The sequence below is a fragment of the Hyposmocoma kahamanoa genome, unplaced genomic scaffold (assembly GCF_003589595.1).
Source record: "Hyposmocoma kahamanoa isolate Upper Pololo Valley unplaced genomic scaffold, ASM358959v1 64, whole genome shotgun sequence".
Taxonomy (NCBI): domain Eukaryota; kingdom Metazoa; phylum Arthropoda; class Insecta; order Lepidoptera; family Cosmopterigidae; genus Hyposmocoma; species Hyposmocoma kahamanoa.
The window spans coordinates 12,373,335-12,393,150 of record NW_020653852.1 but is presented as its reverse complement, the minus strand read 5'-3'; the positions used below and the strand labels follow the sequence as shown (position 1 = coordinate 12,393,150).

The 19,816-nt window shown below is 35.5% G+C and overlaps 1 protein-coding gene across 1 annotated transcript in view; it reads left to right on the top strand.

Moving 5' to 3' along the window:
* The first annotated feature begins 443 nt into the window (after nt 1–443).
* Nucleotides 444–19,816, top strand: part of LOC113230706 (sex peptide receptor-like) — an 81,015-nt gene continuing 61,642 nt past the window's right edge. The window contains exon 1 of the mRNA XM_026464756.1: nt 444–599. The gene's annotated coding sequence lies outside the window, so the exon portion shown is untranslated. The remainder of the gene's footprint in view (nt 600–19,816) is intronic.

Here is a 19,816-nt window from a genome sequence, read left to right as displayed (position 1 = left end):
CACTACACTACCAATAACACCCAGGCCAGATCCAATTTAGACAAGTCCATTTCCCAAATCGTTCCAATCGGATATCGAAACCGGGATATCCTCATCCAGCGCCCACAGTGCAAGCCATTGGGCCACCGAGGTCGTCAAAAAATATGTACCTATATACATTTAAACTAAATTAACATATAACAAGTATAATACGTAAATGTATACGTACTCTTAGTCTGTATTCAAGAAAATGTATCTAATAAAAGTCCTTCGCTTACCGTAATTAAGTAAAACAAATTTGCAAACACATAGAAATTCGGAGTCTGTGTATCTTGGGATTGTTGAAGGTTTCAGTTAGATATGAGATAAGATACTGACTAATACATTGTCAGTGTGTTTCGACATTGGAGTACGGAAAGTACGGCAGGAGTTCCTAGACTTCGCAGTCAGTGTACTGAAACCCGCCGCGTGTGGCGATCGCTCCGTGTCGACGAACGTGACGAACGCGCGCGCACCGAAGAAAAACAATCTACGAATAAAAACGTACTTAAATTTAACATCCAATCATAAATCAATTGGACACCTCAAATCCAAAGTTTGCTTTGATAACAACAGCAATCGTAAGTAGCCTTTTATCTTCAAAAACTCGTTATGTGTAAAATGTAAACAAATTTTTTGCATGCAAATTTATGTTTTGTAAAGCTAACAAACATCGAGTACCGATATCAGTAAAAGAAATTTTGAAATTCAAAGTTTCAGCGAAAAAAGTTTAACAATTTCGATGTTACTCAATGTTTACATTATTTTCTGCGTCTGGGATTTTGTACGTATTTGTTGACATTTGATCTGGTTTAAAAGATAGCTTTTACGATATTACGACTCAGTGTAATTAAATTTTTCGTCGTTAATCTTTTTGAAAGATTTAAAGTGATGATTTATTAAAGTTTTATTGAACGACATATTGTTGAATTTCCTTAAACAAGAATTTGATACTTTTCATAACTTTTCCACACATTGAACATGAAGCAAAATACTGTTTAACTCAATATTGTGGAAATGAGAAAACATAACTTATTGCGAATAATGTGATTATTTTGATTTATACATAATACTTAAACTATCATTAATTAATTATTATTACAGTATTTTGTTTTAATTTTAAAAGCTTTTATTTAATCCATAATTTTAAGACAGTACTTACGTAGGTTTCGTGTGCGATATTTCTCTCCTATCTAATTCATAGCCATAGCAAAGACAATAATTAAAGCATAATTACTTGTAAATGTTTTAGAGACGCACAAAAATGCGTGCAGCTCACTCTTTGCATTGTCTGTCTACTGTATTAAAAGTTTCACAGTTGCTAATTAAAACTGGCAAACAAGCTACAGTGCAACAGTTGAAATGAGTAAAATGTTTGAAATAAATGTAAACAATCTAATTTAATCTGGTCAAAGGTGCTTCTGTATTTATTCTGTGTAAACGTTCGCGTATACGTGCCATGCTACCGTGCCGCCTACTCGGTTGCGATGAAGAGTATTGTTTATTAAGTATTTTGATTTGGTACCTTTTCGACGAACGGTGCGATAATTGCATTTTCGAAATTAAACTAATATTGAGTTTTCGTCAATGAATTCTGTTACGAATTCAGATAATTTAATTTGCTAAAAATAAAGTTGGTATATTTACATCGATATGTACATGAATAGAGCGTAAATTCAGTGCCTTTATACATTTGGAACAAGGACAACAAGAGAAACAACTAAACAAACTTTATGGTCATAATGTTAAAGTAAAAAAAGTACATTATCGTAACAAAGTACGAAATCGTAAAGCATCTTTTTTTCGCAAAGATCTGAGAGACAAATCTCATGTGTATGTCATTTCACTGGTTTATTAGCCTTTAGTTTCATTAGCAATCTTATGCTTCAAAACCGGAACGCAGTAATACTGACATTACTGCTTGGCGGCAAGAATAGGTAAGGTGGCAGTACTTTCATGGACGAATTCTTTCACAAGGACTCTACTGCTAGTCTATTTTTTTTCAAATAATCTCTTTTCAATATCAGTTCTAAAAATCGGAAAGTCCTAAATAAAAGATATACTATAAAATATTCACATGTTTATATGTCATTGCATCTATATTTATATATTGGTGTATATATAAGTAGAATAAAGAATGCACGTTATAATTTTTCTTAGAAAAACAACAGATAAAAAATGTATCTCAATCATAATTCACTTAACTTGATCAACACCATTACTAAATAAATCTAAATGAATAAATATCAACATTATATATGTTGCTCTGATCCTGAAATAAGTAACTGAAGCACTTGTGTTATGGAAATCGTAAACAACGACGGTACCACAAACACCCACACCCAAGACAATATAGAATATTTAGTTTCTACATTGATCCGGCCAGGAATCGAATCCGATTAGAGATGGCTATACCATGCAAACCATGATATGCAAGTCACTTGATCACGGAGGCCGAGGTAGTCATAAAATATAATAAATCATCAATCAGATTTTGATTCTTCTTCTTCGGTATAGGTAAATCTTTTATTTGACAAATATATCTATTGAGCAAGAAATAGAGACGAAATGTCATTTAATTTGTTAGAAAACTATTCTGCCATATCATTACCGTGACAACTGTGCTCCGATTGGCTAGCCCGAGTTCGAAACAATTGACGGGTGTCGTCAATGGATGTCGTCAACTGTTTCACTTCAAATCGACCAGTTAACTTGAGCTTTGCTATAATGGACCATAATTGCAAAATTACATATTTAGTTATCGATGAAATGTGATTCCGTTTGTTTTGTAATTAGATGTTTTGCTGTTATTCCCACACCACCGAATAGAACAGCACGGCATTGTTAGAGATATTATCTTTATTACAATAAATATTTTTTTGGAATATACGGAGACGTACACACATTTCCTTAGTTGGCCTGTCTATATTTCAGTGCAAACGAGTGTTGATATTTATAAGAGCTGTATCGCTAATGTGCTACCAGGAATATATGGCCCTTATTTCGTCTCTATAAGTATTACTAATTATAACAAAACTGTTCTTTCTTATTTATAAAATAAAGTGACGAGACGAACAAGTTGTGCGCCTGATGGTAAACCACACGCCGATGCATAGTAGTTGCAGTGCCACTCAGAGCTTTAAATCGCAATTAAAGATCTGAGGGGCACTGCACCCGTAAAGTTCCATGTGTCGGTAATTTCACCAGCACTATATTGACCGAAAATGTCAACAGACCTTTTCCATTTTCCTGTTACCTTTTTTATTTTATGTATATTTCGTCAAAGGGCTATATAGATAGAGAAGTAGGTTTAGAGGGTTTAAGTTTTCCACGATACTTTGGAAAATCAATAAATACATGAAACGATAACGGAGGTGTCGAATTTGAAGGATATGAAAAATTTATTACGTGCTTTTTTAATCGAAAAGTCTACCTGACGCTGCATAAATTATACCTACGGATTAACCACCCGCAACGTATTCTTTTTAGCTCAATTTTCATAAAAGGGTAAAGTCAATGTAAATGTATTTTATTATATGGTAACACTAAACTATGTACGTATAACTAAGGAGAATCAGTCGTAGACGAAATATGAATTAGTGCTTCGTAGAACCATAAATATTATAATTTATAACACCTTGAAACTTTACTTTTTACGCCTCTTGTATCTGTAGGAGGTATTGGGATCGATTCCCAATGAGTCATTTTCGATTTTTTTTACCTTTTCCAAAAAAGAAAGGAAGACGTTCTCAATTCTAGTTTGTGTGTGTGTTACGCGATTACTTCAACATTTGTGAACTTATATACCTCAGTAGTGGTCTCATTTAAATTTGAAAAGTTATTCCACTTTTAAGAGTAGCAAATTAGGGGATGAATCGAGTTTATTGAATTTCGTCCACTTCCCGTTAATCGATTTCAATAAAACTTGGCACATAATGTAATTCTAATAAAAGGAAAATGTTATGGTAACCTAGATCTGATCTAATGTCAGACAGTTGAGAGGAAGTCCTCAACTGTGTACAGCAGTTTTATTGTGTTTGGGTTCATATTATTCGTTTTGACGAGGACTTTCATACTATGCGTTTCAGTTATCGTTGAGGAGATCACGGTAACGAACGCAGCAGAGCTAACTTTTCTCTCTGGTTTTTTTTATGCATTTCCTTTCTGGTTTGTGCTGACTAGCTGTTACAACATCATTTACATCATATACAGCCTGGCCTCCAAGTTTCTGTGCCACTCCCCACGGTCTCGTGCTAATCTCATCCAGGTTTGCCCCGCAATTCCTGCGATGTCGTCCGCCCATCACGCCGCTGGACGTCTGACGTTCCTGTACCCAGTCCTTGGACGCCACTCAGTTATTGCCTTACGCCATTTGTCATTTTGTCTCCGTATCAGGTGCCCTGTCTAGCTCCACTTTAGCTTCGTGATGCGGTTCGACTTTGAATCTTTGTATTGGGAACACGGTCTATCACCTAGTTTACCTTAATTATGCGAAACTCTTTTTTCAAAATTAGAATATTTTATAGTATATTGGTTGCAAGAAATTGGAGCTAAGCAGTTTAAATTTCTCGCCATGTGGATTGAAGTTAGGTCCGGATCTATTTTCTTAAATAGCTATCTATAGGTAAATAGGTATCTATTGTTATTTTTCTTTAAATAAACAGGTTTTCTTGATATAAATTTTATTTTACTTATTATATTAAGATAAATTTGAATAAGCATAGACAATTTTGTTAAATGAAAATTTTTGTAGCAATATAGCTCCTTGTGAAAAAGTTTGTCCAGGGAAGTACTGCCACCTTACCTATCTCTGCCGCCAATCTGTAATGTGAACATTGTTGCGTTTCAGTCTCGAAGGGTTAAGGGTGCTGGTGAAATTACAGGTACACGGGACTTGGGTCCCATGGTGTCGAACGCAGTGGCAGTGACAGTGTCAGATCTTTGTGAATTAAAGCTCTCAGTGGCACTGTAACTGCACGATTCGTTAGTCCCGTCACTTAGTATTATAAAAAACAGAAATGTTCCTTTAATCCGACTGGACTCGAACCCGTGTCTGTTACTTTACCGTGGGTACAGTTCTTAACAACTGAGCTAGTTACCAACCGATTTAGTCAGCGGATCTTACAAATTTCTCCATGTTCCCGCTCTTTGTTTTTTTTTGTAATACCAAGTTACGGCACGAACAAGTCCCTGGTACCTGTAAGTACCTGGTGGTAAGCGACACGCCTATCCATAACAGTTGCAGTGCCACTCAGAGCTTTAAATCGCAAAGATCTTATGGGCACTATCTTGTATTTTCTTTTTCCTTTTCTTTATGTTTGTTCGATCTTTGTATCAATAATAATAACAAAGTAGTAGAGTATTTTTACAAAAGTATATGAATTTTATTGTTATATAAATGAACTGTGACGCCTGTGCTATATTTTTAAACTTATCTTTCAGAGAGACTTTGGGATTCAGTTTTTAAATTGGTCTAAAAACGAATCACCGGAGGAAAAGCGGGAAAAACTGTTTTGCTAGATCAAATGGTTTAGGCATTTACTATTAAATAACGGTTTTATAGAAAATATGCGACACGCATAAGGATATTGTCTAAAGTAACTACGTGCTAATTCGTTTTATGCTACGATGTACTTTATCCGATACAAATAGGCTAAAATAAAAGTGTAAAGCAAATAATTTAAGAACAAAATATCTAACTTTGTGCAAATTTTTATATCGAGGTATTTCTCTTCAATTACTACAGAGTATTTGTTTTTAACTGAAGCCCTATAGTTTTTTTTAAAATTTACATTTATCCCAAAATTTACAAATTGCCTAGCGGTTTAACGATACGCCGCCCGCGCCACTCGCTGCTCCGTCAATCACCATTGAGCGCTTCTCGACGACGGATCTGTGTAAAATTTTCTTCGCCTGTTTTATTTATATGAATTACCAGCGCGCGGATTGCGGGACGCGAGAGGACGCGACCCCCCACACCTCATCTTCTAAAATCTAAGCTCGCGTTGAAATACCTCGCATTAACAGCAACTAACTGTCCAGCGTTTCTGCTGGACAAATGCTATATTAATGTCGGCGACGTTTCCCATACATCATCAGACTCTACGTTTGACAGTTTATGTTTTTTTATTCGCATACAATACAGTATTGGGTCAGTGAGGGAGAGGTGAAGATAAACACTTTTAAAAAGTTAGTAAATTACAATATTGAAAACAATCTATCGGATCCAATCCTAACAAATATAAGGCGCAATAGACCTTGCTATTGCTAAACTAACAGCAATATCTTCGAAGCAATCTTTGGCATTTCTAAAAGAACTAGAGCGAAAGGGTAACAATAGTATTGTGTAGTGTGTAGTATATCAACCTACATTGTCGTTTGAGGGTGGCAACCTGACAAATCTAACGTTTATTGAAAAACGTTTTTACTTTTTCAGAAACAATACTTGTCCATGTTGATCTTGTTTCTCCTGTAAAAATGATTTTCTTTTAGTCATACTTTTTCTTTCTCGACTACCATAATATATCATAAAGTCAATTTTTCCATTGCCTCATGAAATAAGGTGCTGTATGAAATTAAGTTACGAAAACTAGCTCGATCAACCAATACTTAATATCAAATCAATTATTGAAGATTTCTTATAAAATTTGCATTTCGGAGTTTCATGGGTTCTATTTTTTTTTAATTAGACAAAGTTATTAATCTTTTATTGTCATATTTTATTATTGTTATTATGTTTTATTAGCGTTAAGTTCCGACTACTTGGATTGTATGATTGTAGTGTACTTAAAAAAGGCATGAAAATTACATAAAAACTATGCGGTCTTTGTATGCCGCAAGGTGGATCACAGTGATTCAAAGTTCATTCTTGCAATGCCTTTATAACTTGGTCTCATAAAGAAATAAATGATTTGATTTTATAAAAAATCATAACAAAAACATCACAAGCCCAATATTCATTGAAAAAATTTTGTGACTTTTTCGGAAAATGTCCATTCTGAATTTTTTATCTTCCAAAAATGGTTAACTTGAACCTACGTGATGATTATCGAAAATTAATAAGAAAAATAACCATTTATTTCGGACATTCACAGTCCATAATATTTGACAACAAAAAAAATGTATTAACGTACTTTAAAAAACGTATTACATTACAAGGTATACAATTTTGGTTGAATATCGCCTCAAGAGCAAACTGCTGCCGTCCGTAACGTAAAATAATTATGTTGTGTAAATGGGAGGACAACGTAACGTAACATAAGACTACGAATTAACGACACCACCACCAACGCAGGCCCCCCACCAGGCACCCTAGCTATGTTGTTATTTTTTGTCTTTGAGGGAAAATGTGTTGACCTTTTAGAGAATTAAAAATACTTTTAAGCGACGAGACTTAACACAGTCCACCAGGGATCATTCATCTAACCTTGTTGCAAGTCACCCAATCTACCACTAATTACCGCAGCTTTTTTGCAAGAATTTATAAAATATTACTCTATAAAAATCTGGAAATTGTATACCCATCGTAAACGTGTTTGTTACATAACAAGCATAATCCCGATTCATGACAAGAGATGCTTTATTCCCGTATTTAAGCGCAGGGTCACTGCGTATTTAAAGCTGGGTTAATGTATATACAATATATTTAATGAGAATGACGTGGAACCTACAAAATAGACAACAAAAACTTTACGATTTTATTTTTATTTTTATTGAATATCACGATTTTTTACTATAATGACATTCATCTATTTTCTATCATAATACTCCACTAGTTTGTTATATAATTAGTAATAGTTATAGGTTTCGAAACTTGATGACTTTTTTATTCTTCTTCCGATATTGTCAAGTGTTGTCAGGATTATAACATTCACCAAATACTCTATATTTGGTGAAAATTATAAAATTTCCAAAAAAGAAATAGTTTAGTGAAGGAAGATTTTATCTTTGGTTAGGTACATAGCGTATTTTTTTGTCGCTTACTATCAGGCGCACGATTTGTTAGTCTCCTCACATGGTATCATAAAAAAAAGAAAACGTCCAGTGTAGCGAAACGTGAGAGACTAATTTTAGTCTCTCAGGTGGAATCTTGAAATGTCCTTTTCTGTGCATTTTACAGACGGTTAAGGTGTAAGAATACACCGAAGACAAGGAGGGATTTTATGCCCTGTTCCTTATTAAGAATGCAGCGAAATTTATCTTCAATAAGTCTCCACACTTAATCAATTTTATGTTCGAACATAATTAGTACTAATAAGTAATGTTGTTGTGAAAGTTTTCATAACTACGGTGGGCCACAACTAAATGTGAAAATTATTCGTTTAAAACTGTAGCTTCCATGTTTTATGTAGACTTAAAATTTATAAACAAGTGACAGTAATAATAAATCTTTCGATTTGTGTAAGAGTTTCATATGTAGGTAATAGATACTTTATTTTGAATTGGAGTGAAATCCATTAGAAACTTTATTTGCCATATATATAAAATGGGAAAAGTTTATACTAACACAGTTTTGAATGGTTTCTGTAGAGGGAAGAAGTTTAGTAGCAGTAGACCTTCTTGAAAAAGTGTTAGTCTAGGGAAATACTGCTACCTTACCTATTTCTGCCGCCAAGCAGTAATGTGAGCATTACTGCGTTCCGGTTTTAAATGGTAAGTAAATGTGCCGGTGAAATTACAGGCACATAGGTCTTGTTAATTTATGTCTCAGGGAGATGAGCGCAGTGCCCCTCAGATGTTATGGATAGGCGTGTCGATTACCACCAGGTGCACGACTTGCTCCTCATAAAATAATGGTTGACGGTATCAACGAAATTGAACAACTCTAAATAACCTGTATCCAATTACCAAAACAAAAACAATTTTCTGCTGAGTCGTATGTAATAGCCCATCAACAGAATGTTCGGAAATATAGCATTATTACCCCAAATAGTCGATGCAAAGTGACATTTCGGTCTAGGTGTACCTTAGACCGAAACATTTTTCATTATTATCTATTTTCAAAATAGTTCAGTTTTTCTTCTTTTAAAGGAATTCTATTGCTGTCGTTTTTACTCAGTCAATCAGATAACACTGCGACAATAACTCATACCAACTCGTCCACCCGTCGTTGGCTATAGGTTGTATTGGTTACAGATTTTAGATTTAATAGAAATGCGGTTACCGAAAGCGAAGTGGTTGTGGCTTAGAGAACTGGGTCACGTAGTAGCCACGAAAAAAAAAAACACTAGCGTTTCGTATTCGTTCGTACTACGCCAGCAAAAGCACAAATGGAGTGAGTGTTGGAAGAAGCCACTATCGTAAAAATGAGCTCTTAAAGTTATATATTTACACACTATAGTGTGTATTGAAGTGTGTGTGAATTTAATGCCGTTGCTTCCTATGATTATAGTATAGTGTAATAAGATAAGTTGGGCGACTTATTTTATTACACTATGCTCCTATGGGGCGACCCGCATCATAGTATTCTCGTGTTATATTGAAGTAACTTTGTTAAATGCAGTATATAAGTATTGTTATTTTTTATGGGAGTGTGATTACGAAATAAAAATGAAATGCAGAACAATTCTGAATTTGAGTAATTTTTATTCAAACCACCTTAAACACGTGTATTTGATGTCATTTTTTAAAACCGAGTAAACGCTAATAAAAATAATTGAAATATTATTATAATAATCTCTACTCTCTCTCTCGACTCTCGCTATGCAATGCGAGTGTCGTCAGTACCGTGTGTGTACAATGTGAGTACCGCGAGATTATGGGAATGTACAAGTACAATGTACGCCGTGCAAGGCGCGAAGCGTGCGTGCACACATACAAGCCGCGTTGCTACGTTTGTATGGAGTTACCCTACTTGTCTCACTATCATATAATATAAGTCTCCGGTGTTTATTAAGTATAAGAGGCAAGTTGTGACATCGAAACATGATCTGTGTTTGATTTGATGATAGATTGCCTCGGATTCATAAAATCGATCTAAAGTTTGCACCAAAAACATAGTTGACTGATTGATCGATCGATCGAGTTGACTGGCCGGTAATACCCATCCGATGGTGATACACCAGGTTAAAATGCTTACTAGATAGATTATATAAATACGAGTGCGAAATGATTTATTTTAATAAACAAAGAAACAAATTGTTGCTTTAACAGTAAAACTGAACGGGTATAGCTATGCTGGTTTTAAATCCATCCTTGGCTAAGACTACCAGACACCATGGCCATTATAAGAATGACTATCTATTGAATTGGAACATACTGCTCTTTAGTGTCATGAAGGCTATAGAACTTTACTGATTAATTATTTAAATGTTGTAGTATAAATCTGCAAGGCGATAAAACTTGATATATGACTTCGAAAATTGCTTTTTGATCAATCGGGCCTCTGGTAATCTATCAATAATAGCTTTACTTTCACCATAAACGAACTATATTATCCATGTGTATTAAATGCGTTGCTGTCTATTTTTAGTTCTTTGTATGTTTTGCTTATTTTGCGTTGATTTAGTTTCCGGTAAGCAGATTGTCTAAATAATATGGTTTTGGAATTAGAGTGAGCCGAATGTTATTTAGCATGATTGGACGAGGAAAGAAAAATAACCTTGATGTAAATACAGGCGAGGAAGAATAAAAATAAATAATGCTAGTAACGTCTAAAGTAGATAATTGTTTTTAGAATGTTATGCATAAGAGAGTGAAAAAGAAAGCTGTAGATCTTTTTAAAAGTTAGCCGCCCAGGCGAACTAAAATCTTTTAGGTAAAGAAATTATTCTTAGTTGAAGTATGGTTGAATGTTTTAATGGTGAAGTCTATCGGTCGAGCTTTAAACTTGTACGTAAAGCGTTTTCACTTGCCACACAAAACGAACAATCACCATTATAGCAATATAATATAATCAATCGTTAACTTTAAACTTGGTATTGCCATACATAATATGTGCCAGACAACCACACAAATTGTCTGGTCTTTTTTTATTTTTTTATAATATCAAGTGACGGGACGAACAAATCGTGCGCCTGACGGTAAGTTACACGCCTGTCCATAACGGTTGCAGTGCCACTCAGTGCTTTAAATCGCAACGATCTGAAGGGCACTGCCACTGCGCCCGTCATCCTGAGACCATAAGTTGAATAAATGACAGCAGAAATAGGTAAGGTGGCAGTACTTCCCTGGGCGAGCTCTTTCACAAATAGCTCTACTGCTACTAAACTATACAATTTCCTGTACTATTACTACTAGAGCAACTGAATTCAAACTGGGGCACTTTTTAGAACACCCAGTTTAAAACCAAACGCGAGGGCCACAAGCTGCAACGCTTCTAGCAAATTCGCTTATTGCTACAAGCGTCAATTACAAATATATGATTTTATTTATAAAAGACCACAAAGTAGCGCCACAACTTGTAGCGAAATTCGCAACAAGTTGCGACCAGAACAATAATACGAGAAAGTTGCATAGTGTGCACGAAAGTGTCGCTACGAAATTATTTTGTTTTTATTTGTTTTGATTACTACCGAAAGCAAATAGTTATTACTTTTCATTATTATTGTTAATACATATTTAAAGAACATTCCACCAAAATGATTGAACAATACTAACTATTTAATTCATAAAAAGAATTCTACTTGACTTCCCCCTACCATAGAAGACACTGTAAGCGAATTAACAAACTTCGTGGGTGTGTTTTGACGCTTTTAAAATTGACGTTTTCGGCGAATTCACGCTTTAAGCGTGGCGATATTTTCGTGGAGGTCGTCACTAATAATATGAATGCATAAAATATTGAAATTTGAAATATTATATTAAATGTTGTCATATGGTTGACGTTAAGTGCCATTTTCCACTAAGCGACTAGACACGAGCGACCGCAGCAATTGCGAACAGTTTTACTTCCGAATCGCGCCCGCGTCAATAGGTATGTATGGTACTTACAGTCTGCCTTTTTTGAATATGGACTAAAATGACAGTCCATTGCGCACTAGTGTTGCCCGCTTGCAAGTAGCTAGTGATTGTAGTCGATAAATATTCTGTCGTCTATCGACTGAATGTTGGTCACGCTCATGTTGCCGAAGTTATTCAATCAACGGCCCATAATTCGTCTCTAATCTCTAAAACTCGTCGTAATTACAAAAATTGTCAATTCCTTTGAATTGCCAATTTAAAAAAAAAGTTCATATATACATACACTGTATTTAGAAGTATGTCTATTAAAAATACAAAGAGGAGACATATTTTAAAGACTTCATTTTAATTCAATACAGACAATCAAATCGTCCTATTCTTATTAAAATATATATGAATAAAAATTGATTTTAATACCAGTAGGCCAACTGTCTAATAATAATGAAGAAGGCAATAATGCAATTAGTAATCATTAGAACGAGGTAACCTACAACAATTCAGACATTTTCGGTCAAATTTTTATTTCATTCACAATCTATCGATAAAACTGTAGTCAACAACTACATAACTAAGTATTTGAAATTTCATGAAAACTGGCAACATTGCAAATGCCATTTTACTCCGTCTTCAAAAAAGACAGACTTTACGTGGTTTATTTCAATAAATAACAACACGCGACAGGAAATACGACTCAGGTGCGAGCCCTATTCGGAGAAAAAATTTGTGATCCTCCTCCGGTTTTATTAAATTTTTTCCTTCACCGCGAAAACAACTGACGACAAAGGCTTGGACACTTTTTACGCAAACACGCACCATTCTTACGACCACAAAATCAGGTGCGATTGTAATTGTAGCATATCTTACAAAAATATTCTATTCTACAAACTAAACTGTATATGTACCCAGCTATGAATCAAACCCGTACCGCCAGTATAGTAGACATTCATTCTCCGAACTGAAACGTCTTAAGCCGGTAGACGCCATTGAATGTTATGCGATCAAAATATCCATAAAAATCCAAGCTTCACTGTGATGTCACTATACGCCTTCAGACTATAAAAGCAATTTGCTTGATATAAATAATTTATTCCATTTCTATTTCCTTGCAAAATGACTACTAAAGTCTGACATGAATGACAGGAACGTATACATTTAAAAACAATTTTTAATTTATTGACCCATTTCTGCACGACACTGAGTGACAGATCTTGTGAAAGAACGCAATGTAAATAAGAACAATGACATAGTGTTGGTGTAGGATATCATTGTGACGAAATTATGCATAGATTTGAAATAATAATTAATTTTAGTAAATTCATAGCGGTGGTATAGTTTGCCGTGCTGTAAGTTAGGGAGAGCCTCGCAATCCTAGGCACAGGAGACGAGACACGGGCAGCGAAGTTACATTTTATTAGTAATGTAAAACATGTTGTCACAGACCTCTGTCACTTGACTTTATCCGGTTCTTAACAGGTTAGTGCCTCTGGTGAGCCACCCCCGGTGCACGTACAGTACCCTCCCTATTTTCCAGGTAGGAGCTGTAGGCACGCAAAGATTGAGAGAGCAGCAATGGCAACAGATTCAAATACGTCTCACCTTGGTGTTTTTTTTGCGGTAAAACTAAAGTTTCCCAGGTTTTCACCGTTCAAGGTTCCCACTCCTCGCCAATGAACTAGCAGTTCTTCTTGTTGAAGGCTGGGTGATAGTTACTTCCGCCAAATTATAAGCTTAACCATCCAAAGGAGAAACGCTGAAAGCTTCCTGGGCACGACGCCTTAAGGTGCAGCCTTCGATGAGTTAAAGGTAGGAAGTATCTATTTTTTCCTTTGCATCGATATTAAATAATATTTGGTGTTGCATTATTTGATTCCAATTAAAGAATATTCTGAAATCTATAATTTTCCAGTAGGGATATTAGAAAACGATATCAAATACAAAAATATATTTAATTTCCAGGAATAGTCTCCTAAATTTTTCATATCTGGTAGAATCCCTTACAGGCTCCCCTGCAGTATATAGTATTTCCTTCGTCTTTATCAGATAATTTATCGAGGATTATGCCATCAGAGAAACAGGAAATGCGTTTTATTTACTCTCGAATGTTTACTACGAAGTGACGATAACATTTTCGACTTGGCGGCTTCCTTTTAGGGCTGTCTGACAAAAAAGTTGCGACATCCAATTATTTTTTTAAGGGACAATTTCATTCTTAGGTACTGTTTTCATTTACAAATTCTCTTAGACGCAGTTCGCGATTGAATGATCCTAACATCTTTCTTTTCGACCTCTTCTGATCTGATCCTGTTCGTTACATTTGAGAATGCAAATGACAGGATTATACATTTAGAATTCTAAAGAACGTTAATGAAATTGGAAACGTCGTATTTATGTAAAGTTTAAACTAGAAGCTTAATTAAAGTAGTGCACCAAATACATAATTGAAACAGACAAACATAACAAAATCAAAAGATGTCATCGGAATTTAAGATAGAATTGCTTATACATAGTTGGAAACGTGTACATTGTCAATTCACTACTAATGCTGCTTTGCGATACTCCTGCAGGCTTTACACATAATTTTTTTAGGTATCCATCTAAAATTTCCAATGTGGAAACGAATTTTCTTTTGAGATTTTACGTCGATGGTGGTTATTTATGAACTGATTACTTTTTTAGGTTTCTTACTACAGTACTTTTTTGTGAGTCTTCTTTTTCTGTGACATTTTCTTTGACATGACAATGACGGTCTTATTACAACATAAAAATAAATACTATAGTTCAAAGGGGAAATAACAGATGACTCGAAGAGAGTAGCTACCTGCTGTGGTAGACAGTGTGGATACAAAAGAGTTCCGCTTTATCACAGGTCGTCACTGTATTACCTAAACAAAAAGACAAAAATCATGTATAAAAATAAAAACATGGCAAATCGAACGTGATCACAGAAATTTTAAACTTCTTGGGTAAACTGACGACGTGTGAATGATTGAATGTTGTATAGAAAGTCAATCTGTTGGCGCCGAGAGGTTGCTACCAGAATTTACATATTTTGATACCTTTTACAATGGGTATATGACTGACCTTTCTCGAGGACGAGGGTATATTGCATAAGGATATGAAAGAGATATTGTATATACATATACAATATCTCATACATACATATACATATATAATATATGAGGAGAAATGATTACAGTAATTTCAGTATATTGCATTGAAGTTACAAAATAGGCGCTTTGTCGTCGAGTTGCGGATGCCAGCCCGTTGCACCAAGTACCAAGTACGTAAACATGATGTCTGAGGTCGCCCCGGACGTCCACGTCTTTGCACTGTACCGCACCTAGATAATAACCTGGGTAGTGCCCCGGAGTGAATTGAGTTGCTCTGGTAATCATACTACAGGGTATTCCCCTTAGTTTGTTATATACTTTGAGACCATGTAATGGATGTAGTTGTAAGTTATAGGTATTTAGTTTCTTTTGATTACTTTGAAAATGCATAATAGAAATTGTTAATGTTGTTGTTAAACTGCCTCCGTAGCTGTACTACCATTCTGATCTGCCACGCAGAGGTCCCGAGTTAAATTCCCGGGTCGGAAGAAATATTTGTATGACCTACATTTGTTTCTCTCGTGAGTTTGAGTATAATTTGTGGTTGTCTGTGATTGCGTCCATGGCACCAGCGACATAGAATTTTCCCTAGTGCCAGGATATGAGTGTGTGCGTTATTGTTATTGTTCGTAAAAAGGAATACAATAGTCTTCCAAATTATAAAAGCGAAAATATATTCTAGTGACAGAAACAAACATTGCCTCTAAGAATTTTAGCTTAACAGTACCTACACTTTTCAATACTAAACGCACACACTCAACATATCTATACTGTATCGTAGTATTGAAATTATATTAAAGAAGGCTGAACATCGATATTGTTACATTCTGTCCCACCTGACTAGCACGCGCCTTTAGAAGGTAGTTTGGCACATAAATCGCTGATTTCGGATTCGGACCTAATAGTGCGCCTTGGGTGCCCCTTTTTTTGATAACACTAATGTGTATTAAATTGACAAAAAATACTTTAAAAACTCAAGTAATTTTAAACATAGGTATAAGTTTTTGACATGCGAAACAAAAATCTCGAACGTTTTGATAAAAAATGTTGAGGGTTTCATTTGATAAAAATATTGCCAATTTGTGTCGTGTTTGAAAAGCAATTATAAGATATTTGTATGTATTTAGTTTTCCGCGAAATGATAATGAGGAAAATTGGACTACGCAGTGAAAAAAATAACAGGTGTGAATATACGTTTGGGTGTTACTTAAACGATGTATAAAAATGATTTTCTTAAAATTAATATTTAATTTTCTCATTACATACAAACATAATTTTTAAAATTCGTCGGTTTTTTTTCGGACATCAACTTTACCTTTGGGGCTTTACCTTTATATATTTTTATTGAATATCATGATATTTTTACTAGAACGATATTCATCAATTTTTATGTAAAAATACTTACCTAATTTGTTATTATTATTGATACTAAGATCGAACAAACACAAAGAAAACTTCCTTCGACCCGATTGGACTCGAACCAGCGACTGTTGTCCCAGCGTGGCTACCACACTGCCAATCAAGGTACGGATCGGCGAATCTTTGTCCTTGGTTTAAACCCCATAGTTTAAACGGTTGTTGCCACTTTGTATCAATAATAATAAAGCCTTTATATTCGAAAGTCCCAAAAATGACAATGGGACAGTGTCAAAGCTGGAAATCGTAATTAAAATTACACAGTATAACAAAAAGTTCTAACCATAATGTAGTTGAAGGTCATAATAACAAAATTCACTGTAGTTACAGTGTTTAACTTTTTTTTATAATGTCAAGTGACGGGACGAACAAGTCGTGCGCTTGATGATAAGCAACACGCCTGTCCATACCAGTTGCAGTGCCCACTCAGAGCTTTAAATCGTAAAGATCTGAGGGGCACTGCCACTGGTTGACAAATCCCGGGTGCCTGTAATTTCACCAGCACCCTTAGGGCGCGTTGCCACCATGTCATGACGTTTTATTTATCGTTGGACGACTGTCGCGCTAGCCTGTTCCCATATCACGACTATCTGTTGTGGCTGTGTCGTGGACGATTATTTTAATGTTGAACGACTATCATGTCTAGCTGTTCCCACTAGATCGTGACGACAATTTATCGATTCACGGCAGAATCGTTTGATGCACTGCAGTTGCTTGTATATTCTTTTGGAAGGCAGTAGCATTTTCGCTCCCGTGTGTAGTGGATGGAAATATAATAATGTATTACTTTTTAAAAAGGCGGAAGAGGAATCAAACGGAGAAACGAAAGTTTTGGGTACATCTAATGTTATTAAAAAAAAACCATTAGGATTATGTCAAACGTTTATAGATGAACTGAAATCTGATAAGGGAAAATTTTGGGACTACTTAAGAATTTAATATTTTGTAATAATATGTATAATTAAATTTGAACAAAACTCAATTCACAAAAAATATTTAGTTGTAAGTAGATTTTGTCTTCGATTTCGGGCATTATTGAGTTTCGGTCCGATTTAAAACCGGCGTTAACAAAGCGCCGGGTTAAAACCCGGGCCCATCTTTGGCTACGAGTCAACGCTAGTGCAAAGCGAGCTGAGGGAGCGGGGTACGAGAGGGGAGAGTGGGGAGCAGAACACGTATAGACAACGATAAATAAATCGTGACGACAATAGTAGCTGCGACTATCTGTCGTCACGTTTTTATCGTGACGTTTTATTTATTGTTTGATGACTGTCCTTCTAACTCTTCCTATTATAACGACATTCTTTCGTCGTAACGACAAAAAATCGTGTATGACAGTTAATCGTGTCGTTCTATATGTGAACAACTTCATTTAAATATACAAGCCACGACACTGTAAACTGAACGACTACCTGTCGTCACGACATAGTGGGAACGCACCCTTACCCTTCTAAGCCGGAACGCAGTAATGCTAACTTTACTGCTTGGCGGCAGAAATTGGTAAGGTGGCAGTACTTCCCTGGACGAACTCTTTCACAAGGAGCTGCTGCTGCTAAAAAGCTTAGTCTGTTGAAGTGACAGTGAGTGAATGTACAATATGGCTTTAACATATTTGAATACTTCATGTTTGGCCAGACACAGTGAAACTACTTATTTTGTTACACGACAATAATTTGGTTGACCGCACACGTCTTGTGTGCGGTCAATTGAAAACATCAAATTTTTGCAAGTAAAATTTTTATTTTGGCAAAATACTTTTCAAAGTGCCGTATGTAAATGATTAAAAATTTTTATAGTAGGACTTGGGCGTTTGATTATGGTAGTAGACCCATGACAATATCATACGTTATATATGGTCAAGATAAGATAAAGCAAATACATTTGTTCGCAAAATCGATTTACGAGCGGTTTCCTAAGTATCGGATTCCACTGTTGACACAATATCGATATGCCATCGACATATGACGTAGTGTTAATAGAATAGTTACGGATATGTATATTGGAAGATAAATATTTGGTTATCATTTGATGAATGCAGTATCAGTAAACTTATGGTGTTGTGGGTAACTTGAGTCCAATCCTCAAATTGCACGTTTATAATAATGGTATTGGTCACCATTAGCCTATAGGATTTTACGCATACTTGTTAGACATAAGTATTTACCAGAGCACGCTGGCTCTCCAGGTCTTCTGCCGCCTACATCCAACCATTGCCGGTCACCTTCCTCACGACGTTGGTCAATCTTACCGTAGTACGTCCTATACTACATTAGCTTTGACCTGATCACCACTACAGAACAATAATACCAATATTGACTATTTACCTATGGTATAACGAGGGTAAGTTAGTCGAGACCTTCGTCAATTGGCATTCGTGGAATCAACTTTATTTTTATTTTACTTTATTATTATTATTATCAACTTTGATCGTTTGTACGTGGAAATATTTTTAAGATTAAAAACCATTTTTTAAATAAAATAATCTAGTGTTCATTTTTTCCATGCGTTTTCGTTCATAATTTCAGTTTCAAATTTTATTTCTTAATACGTCTTAGGTTGGTTCGGAACAGTTACAAAGAAAGCGTGGGTATTGTAGAATGATCTTTTATAAGAAAGGTAGGCTTACGTTTGCTCACAACGTCTTCTAAGTGAAAGTAAAAGGAAGATGGTAAGTCCGTAGCTACACGCATTTCAACGTAGACATAAAACGCTTGGTGCGAATTGATGGATCTACAATATGAATTGAAATCCCACATCGTATCCAGGGAAAGGCGCAAGTTAATAATGAAATAATTATCTGCACAGACTACAAGAAAGACTAAAGAGTTGCTCCAGCGTAAAGTACCTACTGTTATTTGTAATTTCTTGGCTGTAGATTAATCAAAGGCTGTTTCTAGCAAGATACAAACCCTTTTTGGCGCAAAGTGATCGAAGAACGACATTGATGTACCTAACAAAGATGGAATTAGACAAAGTTGGGTTCTTTCAGGGCCTCCTTTAAAACGTTGAATTTGACCAAGTTGACATCACCGCTTCTGTGTTGTCTGCGTATCATAAGACTAGGAATTACCAGCAAATTGTTATTGTGAAACAAATCGAGACTCGCAGAGAGAACGGAGTCTTGCGGGATTCCGGCATTAATATCCAGCAGACTGGACGAATAACCTCCAATAGCTATTCGTATCGATCCGTCCCAGGAAGTTCGCTATACAATTACAAATATCAGTAGCTATTCTGTATGGTGAAAGCTTTAGTGCCAAACGCTGTCAAATGCCTGGAGGTAGATGTAGACTGGAACGACCTTGGTAATAGTTTCGCTCCGCAAATGCATGGCGTACCTACACAAGTATCCCCAAAGGTTCCCACATACG